Here is a 7,951-nt window from a genome sequence, read left to right on the forward strand (position 1 = left end):
TTATAAAATTAAGTGAAATGTGTATGTTTTTGGATGGAAAAAGATTAGGAGACGGTTTCTAACTTGTTAGAAGTGTAAAAATGAAACAAAAATAGTTAGATAATGTTATAGTAAGTTTCGGCCAAAGTGAAAGGGAGGAAGAAAACCTTGGTCACTTTGTTTAAAATTATGTCAAATGATAGCATGTGAAGTAGTGAGCATTCCTGTAAAAACGAAAAAAAAAAAGGTTAACCGAGTCAAATGATAGCTATTTCGTCTTAATTGTTGGAATACTGCTTCTTTTGAAATTTTTTTTATATGTTTAAATCGATTGTCATGTTGGAATACTTCTTCTTTTGAATCAGTTGTTGATATGTTTATATCGACAGTTACATAGCACTTCTAATTTTAACTTGGCCCCAAAATTAAAATCCTAGCTCTGCCATTTCTACATTGGTATCCAAACTTTTTATCTCCTTTTTCCTTTTCCTTATTCCTAATGTTGAGGTGTTTTTTCTTATATTATTATAATTATTTACTAAGCAGCATGTACCTCATTACAATCTTTATCTTCTCTCTCTCTCTATGTACATATATTCCTCCTATTATTGATATAAACATATATGTTTGTCATCGTTCTCACAATTTTGGTGGGATAGTGAATGACAAATTTGGAGGGACCGGAATCTTTTCGATTAAAAAGGTTACTAAAGCATCAGAATAACTTTTAAGATGAATCCAGAAAAATATTATGTTAAACAAATTATGTTACATCATATTTTTACTAAAGCTTATTTATTTAATACATGTTAGATTATGGAACACTTATTAGGTAGATGGTTGAAAAATATATGTTTCATCTAATATGGCTTTAGATAACTGTTTAGACATCATAATTTGTTATATTTGTTGTTGGTAATCTTTTTAACTAAAAGAATTATATTAAAATTAAATTTATATTATGGAAGTGTGTTGGTCCATCTGAAAAGATGGTCTTAAAAGATTGGAGTGAACTAGATTATACAAATCAGATTTTTTATTTTATAGAGATTGAACCAAATGATTTAAAAGAAATATGTTGAAATATCTTATTTATCCAAGACTTTATTAGGAAATTTGTAGTCTTGGTATTATAATTGGTTGGTATTTTAGCAAGCCTCAAATGCTAATATATTGGGAGGCTTGTGTACGTAACTGATACGAGAGTTAGCACTTTATTTTGTTTAATTAAGAACTATTATATTAATGCATTTTGTAAGTAAAATATAAGTGAATCACTTGATTTGATAATTGAGTTTTTAAGAGGAAAATTTAATGGCGTGATTTAAATTTTTATGAGTGTGAAGTTGCTATATGGTGAGCAACTTAAATCATCATTTGTATATACTTGAACTTAATATATTATCTCTCTAACTACACCTCGCAAACGTAAATGAAAATCATGCCGTATAACCAATTTTTTTGTATTACTGTTTTTTATCGTTAAGTGAAAATTTATAACTAGCGATACATCATATCGTAAAAATCAATTGTTTCATAATTAAAAATGCACAAACAAAGAAACATCAATGTCAACATTAAACTTATCTCTCCCGAAGAGCTAAGATTAAGGTTACCACTTTAAACTGCATAATTCTAAAAGCAGAAGGTGAGCGGATAGGAATTTGTCCCCTAATCATACATTCTGACTCAACATGAATTGAATATATGCTCTTTTATTTTTTATAAAAATTGAATATATGCTTATTAACTTTAAAAAAAAAAAGGAATGTATATTATACGTGTCTCCTTCCAATAGTTTTAGCTTTATTTTATTCGTAACTAGTATGGTTCCCATTAGGTTTCATGTTGAATTAATTGTTTTAATCTTTTTCTTCTCAGTCGAGAAAAATAATGTAAAATCGAGAAAGACATTAGAATCATCAACATCTTTCAAGGACAACATGAATACAACAGTATTACTACTGACAACCAAAGACAAAATCCTCCAGGCAACTAGAACTATAATGCATTAAACAAAATTCACCAGCGTGCTTTAAAAAAAAAGGAAGATCATGATATACCAGCTTTTGCTAAAGCGTCCTCCATACCATTACCTTACTTGTGAATATCTTTGAACCGAAATTGAGCCAATTGGTTAGTGCCACAGTCGATATCCCCAAACAATTTCCGTAACGATCACGGTCTATAATTCCTATTCATCAACCATTCCGAAGTTACACTCGAGCAAAATTCGATGACTAAAGGTATATGCGCCTTCCAACATGACCCAATATACATATCCACATATGTTTTAATTGCCCTTATATTTGTCATTTCTGATTCCCTATCTTAAGTCCTCCCCGAGAATAACACACAAGCCACTCCTTTATCATCTCTCAAAACCCCACCACAACCCGCTTCATCCTCCAAAGCAATAGCTACATTTCGCAGGCCAAAACCATCAATAGCCTGTTGAAAATAGGCAATCTTCATGCACTGATGGGTGTCAAATCCACCAATATAAACCTACACCTAATTTTGCAATTTTAAGAAGTATAGGGAGTAGGGTCAATACCTCAGAGACTGGGTTTACTGCAAATTGTTGCTCTCTTGACCAGATTTATGTCGGGGCAGTTGTCGTGCCCAAGAAATTTGGGGGGAGGATAAAATCGAAAACCTGGAACCTGAAATAAATAAATAAAATGTGTAAAAAGTAAAAGCTGAAAATAAATAATAAAAAGCAGTTAAATAAATCTGAAGAAAAATTAATTAAAATAAGCTCAGCTTTAGGCACGGATTTTTCCTCGTCTTTGAACCGATCCTCGAAATTAGATGAACTCCTCTTTTCCAATAAGCTAGTTATAGCTACCAAGGACGCCTCGGACACCAACTCTTCCTTGTGTAAATTAGTTATGGAACGTCCAATAACTAACCCTTACCAATCGAACAACCACGAAACGTTTGTGATTTAGAACTCCGACAGCCTTGCGTTCTAGAAGAGCCTAGCTCGAACCAATGTCCTCAACCGCGTGGGACATTTAAATCCGGTTACTACTTCCCTTGACGGAACCAAACAGCTATCTCCACTTGGCACGCCAATGTGTTCACAGAAAACCGATTAGGAACGTTCCTTTCGGAATTCCAACTGTACATCTAACTACACTAACTCAAACGACGTCTTTTTTGACTTAGTGTTGATCGGACTTTATGAGCTGACAAAATCATACTCTTAATCCAGAGAAATAATAAGTACTAGAGTTTAGGAATTAATTTGCTCGGGTTCGTAACTCATGGGTTTTGACGAGGCTAATTCCGCCCTAAAGCTGAAATGGATACTTAATAAAAAAAAACTTGGTAATTAAAAACTTGATTCAAGACTTGATGATAAAAATGAACAAAGTAGTCTACTATTTATACTAGTGGCTTTGCTAAATTAAGAGCCAACTAGTATAGAAAATCAAGGAATAAAATATTAAAAATCCCTACATAATCTCCCACTAAGTCAACAAAAATTTCAGCTAATTAATCTTGGAAAAATTTTGCTTTGGCCCTCCTTCTTTGCTCCTTTCTTCAATCTAGCCCAATTGTTTCCTTTTTCTTCTATTTAGCCCCAAATTGCACCCCTGCACAAAATTCAACAAAAACATGGAAAAATTAGTGGTGCACTCTCATAAATTAACCAATTTAATTACATAAAATATGTAACTTTAGCATTTAATCATGCACCGCCCTTACCCACATCAAAGACCTCATTTTAGAGTGGTACAACGTTGAAACTAGATTCATCGATGTTATGTTGAAAACTTTATTGTTCCGAACTAACCACATGGTCCAACATGATACCGAAATCGCAATCAACCATAAAATTTTTTGAAACCCTTTCAAAACAAAATTCCTCTCGTAAAGATTTTTTTATCTGAAATCCCATTAGGTGCATAAACATTAATCAAGGTTCCATCCAAATCTTTTTCAATCCATTTTACTTCCCCAACAACAAAATGTTAGAACAAAGATAACAACCTGCTTGAAACCGAACCTTGTCCCATATTGTTATTACCTCTCCAAAATTTCCTACAACAGCCGAAAATCAAAATTCAAAATATCGTCACTCCCTACCTTCCTAATTATGTCCTCAATACCCATTACTAGCTTTGATTCTTCAATGAAACACAAATCCACTCTACCTTTACAAATTACTCTTTTCACACAATTTTTTTGATATCCGAACACATGCCCCTAATGTCCCACAACAAAACCCCCATTCTTCCCCCAGAAAACCTCCCATACACAGTATAAAATTACAACTACAATCGATACTAACCTGCACAATGGCCTACAGACCCCTGCTCTTTCCTTTGTTGCTCTGATCTACCTCTCTTCTAGTTTCATAATCTCATCCACAACTTCTAACTTGTCACCTCAAACACAGAACCGAAGTTTTTTTCCACTTCCCATGCGTTCCTAGCCTCCCTAAGAATCACTCTCTTTCTATTGTTGCTGTCAGAGTCGAAGAGAGAGGCGTTAACAACAACCTCCCCTTTGGATGTGGTTCTTTTTCATTTTTTCTTTCTCAACGTCCGATCTCACTTCTTCTCTGCTACAGAAATGATTCTATCTTGAATTTCATACATCGATCTAATCTTTCGACCAGGGGTTTTTTGCTTCTTATGTTTAAGAAAAATTAGAGATTCCCCCTCTGAAACCTTTTTTTCTCTGTTTGTTTCTCCCCTACCAAAACTCTAGATCTTTTAATAAGAATACTACAATCTGGTTCCCCCTGACTCTTTGGAGTTGCCTATCTGTAAGCCCAAATCTACCATTAAGCCCACACCCTACTCAATTTCTCTTTACTCATCTTTTTGCTCCCTCTATAGTTTCCAATCCTAATATAGCTACTAAAAAGCCCATGTTACTCACATTTTCCATGGCTCGATTGCTATACCCGCTTTTATCCTTCTCTCCCAAACTAGGTTCAACCCTCTTTCCACTTATCTGTTCCTCTTCCAACCTTAACATATTTTGTAATGTATTTTTACATCCATCGTTATGGTTTGATTTTTCGAGGATAAACATATTAATTGCTTCGTCTTCCCAACCTAGTCTCTCCTCTGAAGCCTTTTCTGATCCAGGTCTCTTCACCGATTCAGATTATGATACGATTTTGTCTTTCTTATCTTGTGCTGATTTCTCGTTTTCTCTTCCCTTCACGCCACGGTCTTTACTGTTATCACCTAAAGATTCCGATAAACCCATTTCAACAACTCTTATAGGAAATTTTATCCTCCCTACCTCTAGATAGATTAGCTCGTCTATTCTTTCTTGCTAATTGATTGATACCAACATTGACATTTTATTGTAACTTTTAACCGATGTAGAATTCTTACCAAGAGAGATTAACTCTCCCTATACACCAGCTATCCTTCTGAAGGAAGTATAGTTTCAACAGTGCAGGGGGATGCCAAACGCTTCAATCCACGACACTCTTTCCTCTACCATTGTTTTCTCCAATCAAGGCTCAATTTTGATCAAGGCTCAATACATCAAACAGTTCCAAGTCTGGTATTTCAATCAAAAAGTGTCTTCCTTGGATTCTTCTAATTTTAAGTTCCCCTAATCCATTCCTAACTATTCTTTCAAATAAGCTCTTTGAATCACAACACGTTACTATTGTACCCACCAAGCATCTTTGAAGCTTCCAAAGTTGCTCCTCTTCAACATGTCCCTGAACTGTTATATTGTTATTTTTCGCCTTACAATCCTCTTTTCCAGTCTTATTCAGATTGTTGCTATATATCAAAGAGTTTTCTCTTGCTTCCATTCTGCTATTTTTTTGTGACTTTTCATACTCCTCCCTTTCATTTTTTTTTTCATTCTTCCGCTGTTCTAAATTTCCTTCCACTAAAACTTTTTTCCATATTTGTCTTCTCCCCTTAAACTAGGAGAAGTCCATCAATAATCTATTCCCTAAAAGTTAAAATATATTTAGTCAAATTTAATCAAATTATAGAATAAATTTTAAAAGTTGAAATATATTTTAAGTGTATGTACTTTCTTGGCATTTAGAATTTAATCTTCATATTATTATTTTAAGAATTTAGTCCTCTACACAGTGACGGATCTTAACATTAAGTTTTTGGGTAGCTAAAATTTTAAAAATTTCAGGGTTTCTGTGAAAATTTATAAATGAAAATTTATAAAAATTTTGGTAGGTCTAATTAAAACTTTAAAAATTTTAGAGGTTTAATGAAAATTTTAAAAAAAAGAAGAGTAAAGAGTCTAATTGAAATTTTTAAAATTTTTCAAAGGTTAATAATAATTTTCAAAAATTTAGGGGTCTAATTAAAATTTTAGAAAATTGTAAGGGTATAACTAAAATTTAAAAAACTTTGGCAGGCCAAGGTCCCCCTAGGGAGAATCCACCTCTACCTCTACTTTCAAATTTAAAAAATTCAACTCCAATTGTTAATACCATTAAATTCTTTTGTTAAATTTGTTAGAGTGACCTTTTAAAATTTTTAAAAAATACTCACATGATATCATTGTAATAAAAAATATATTGTAATGGACGTGAATTTTATAGATAATTTTAATGGTGATGACAACATTTAAAAGTTACATCATCGTTTTAATCAAAATAAAGTGTTTGGGCTAACCAATGACGTTGTAAAAGTTGAGGTACCAAAATATGTCAAGAGGTTGAAGTATAAAGATTAAATCTTAAATTTGAGCATAGTATAGGGACCAAAATTAAAACTTGACTATTGTTATATAATATATAGAAAAATACAGTGTCATACCACTTTGCTATGTTCATAGTTTTTTTTTTACATCAAGATGTTTATAAATAGTTGAAAATAAATATTTTAACCTTTCAACTACAAATAGCCTTTTTTAGTCTTGGACACTTATTAGTATACAAAGAATATGATAGTAAAATAATAACATAACTATCACATAGAAGTGTGTAAATTATTTGAATTAATTAATGTTATCGTTAAAATAAATGTCCAAATAATGTAAAATTAAAATATTAAGATTAACACTTTTAATAATTATTGTAGCTAATATGGATTTTTTTAAACTTATTTCAACTCATTATGTCAAAATAATTTTTAGAAAGGTATTTTCTAAAAAATATTCAGATAAAAAGTTCGAGAGTAATTAACAATATTAACTATTTGGATTAAAAAGTATAAAAATGGGGAATACATTATTTTAGAAATTCAAGTAGAAAGATTAAATCTTAATTTTAGAAATCATACATTTGAAATTTTGACCTTCTATTTTATTTTCATAAATTTAGTTCCTTTACTTTTCGACTTTAAAAATTCAAGTCTAGTTGTTAAATAGCCCTAAACCCTAAGACTCTTAGGGCATCAATTTATATATAACAGTGTACTTTATTTTAAAAAAGTTGACAATATTAACTATTTGGATTAATTAATAACATTATAAAAATATAGAGACTGAATTATGTTAGAAATTAAAGTATAAGGATTAAATCTTAATGTTAGGCATAATAGAGGTACCAAAACTAAAATTTAACCATTTTTCTAAAATGTAGGAGAGAGAGAAAAGATTTGTACATTTGAAATTTAGTCTCCTACTTTTATTTTTAGGAATTTAATCTCTCTAGTTTCCAAATTTAAAATTCAAGTTCTTCTATTCAAATTATCTAATCACATTTTGAAAATTTTAAAAAATCTACACTTAGTAGTCATGCAATAATAAAATAACATTGAAATTACTAGTTAGGACTTTTCTTAAAAATATATATTTAAACTCGTCATGATAAAATAATTTTTATTGGAATAGTTGGAATATTTAACAATAATAGCTATTTAAATTAACTAATGACACTATAAAAATAAAGATATATAAATTATATATAACCACGTAATAATTTAATAAAAAAAGTTAATGATATTAATTATATAGACTACTTAATAACATTTTATATAAAATATTAATATGAGTCTATTTAATTACT

General features: G+C 30.9%; 1 long non-coding RNA gene across 1 annotated transcript; it reads right to left on the reverse strand.

Annotated features, from left to right (window-relative positions):
* Positions 1-1,870: 1,870 nt before the first annotated feature.
* LOC128041270 (uncharacterized) lies at positions 1,871-5,432 on the reverse strand. The gene is made up of 3 exons (XR_008196009.1): positions 4,283-5,432; positions 2,537-3,584; positions 1,871-2,430 (listed from the first exon to the last, which is right to left on the reverse strand). It is a non-coding gene; the product is annotated as an uncharacterized LOC128041270 (long non-coding RNA).
* Positions 5,433-7,951: the final 2,519 nt, after the last annotated feature.

Source organism: Gossypium raimondii, chromosome 5, assembly GCF_025698545.1.
Source record: "Gossypium raimondii isolate GPD5lz chromosome 5, ASM2569854v1, whole genome shotgun sequence".
In the NCBI taxonomy this organism is placed as follows: domain Eukaryota; kingdom Viridiplantae; phylum Streptophyta; class Magnoliopsida; order Malvales; family Malvaceae; genus Gossypium; species Gossypium raimondii.